General features: G+C 42.6%; 1 pseudogene; it reads left to right on the top strand.

The window, feature by feature from the left end:
- The first annotated feature begins 224 nt into the window (after window positions 1-224).
- Window positions 225-1286, top strand: LOC110070944 (poly [ADP-ribose] polymerase tankyrase-2 pseudogene; annotated as a pseudogene).
- The last annotated feature ends 260 nt before the right edge of the window (window positions 1287-1546 follow it).

Here is a 1546-nt window from a genome sequence, read left to right as displayed (position 1 = left end):
GAAATAACAAGATGAGGGCTAAGCTATGCCCATTGTCAGTGATCTTCACCCCTTTCCAATGCTTGGGTCTGGACATAGTGGGACCCTTACCAAGCGCGACTAGACAAGGAAATAGATTCACCCTATCTGTTATAGATTATGCCACTAGATACCCTGAAGCAGTATGCCTAAGAAATATAGAGACCAAAACTGTGGCAGATGCCTTAGTTAACTGCATGTGCCAAATGGGTTTTCTGTTGGAAATAATAACAAAACTTATAGTAAAGCATGGTGCATGTTTAAATACAATGGGTCTGTGGCAGTTCACTCCTCTGCATGAAGCTGCTTCTAAGAATAGAGTGGAAGTATGTTTTCTCTTGCTAAGCTATGGTGCTGATCCTACACTGTTGAATTGCCACAATAAAAATATAATTGACTTGGCTCCAACACCTCAGTTAAAAGAGTAATTGCCATATGGATTCAAAGGTCGCTCATTGCTACAGGCTGCAAGGGAAACAGATGTTGCTTGTGTGAAAAAGCACCTTTCTCTTGAGATTGTAAATTTCAAGCACCCCCAAACTCATGAAATTACTTTGCATTGTGTTGCTGCATCTCCGTATCCCAAAAGAAACCAAGTCTCTGCACTGCTTCTAAGTAAAGGAGCTAACAATAATGAGTTCCTAACACCTCTCCATGTGGCATCAGAAAAAGCACACAATGACTTTGTTGAAATAGTTGTGAAACACGAAGCGAAGATCAATGCTTTGGACAACCTTGGTCAGACATCTCTGCACAGAGTGACCATCTGCAGACTTGCCGGTTGTTGTTGAGCTCTGGCTGTGATCCATCAATTGTATCACTGCAGGGTTTCACCGACTCTCAGATGGGAAATGAAAGTACCCAGTAATTCTTACAAGGAAGTGTTCCTTTAGGCAAGTCAGAAGAAGATTGACAGTTAGTGAAAGCTCCAAAGGCAGGAGATATGGACATGGTAAAAGAGTTATTTACCATTCAGAGTGTGTATTGTCAGGATATTGAAGGGCGTCAGTCCACACCACTTCACTTTGCTGCAGGATACAACAGAGTGTCTGTGGTTGAATACCTTCTGCAGCATGGTGCTGATGTTCATGCAAAAGACACAGATGGTCTTGTTCCTTTGTACAATGCTTTTTCTTATGGACATATGAAGTGGCTGAACTACTTGTTAAACATGCTGCAATTGTCAATGTGGCTGATTTGTGGAAGTTTACTCGTTTACATGAAGCTGCTCCGTTGACAAACTCCGTTGACAATTAAATAAAAATAAACTTGGCTCGAAAGAAGCAAGCTAGGGGCATCCAGTGGACATGAGACTGCCAGGTAGCCTTTGATCATCTGAGGAGATTGTTGGGTTCGAAACCTGTCCTTGTTGCACTGAACGTTGACCGTGACATCCTCATCTACACGGATGCATTGAACATGGGACTGGGAGCTGTGCTGTGTCAAGCCGATGACAGTGGAAATCTGCACCCAGTGATGTACATCAGCAAGAAACTTCAGTTGGGTGAGAAACACTTGTCTATAATAG

This window comes from Pogona vitticeps, chromosome 6 (genome assembly GCF_051106095.1).
Source record: "Pogona vitticeps strain Pit_001003342236 chromosome 6, PviZW2.1, whole genome shotgun sequence".
NCBI classification, from domain to species: domain Eukaryota; kingdom Metazoa; phylum Chordata; class Lepidosauria; order Squamata; family Agamidae; genus Pogona; species Pogona vitticeps.
This window is presented reverse-complemented; position numbering and strand designations above follow the sequence as displayed.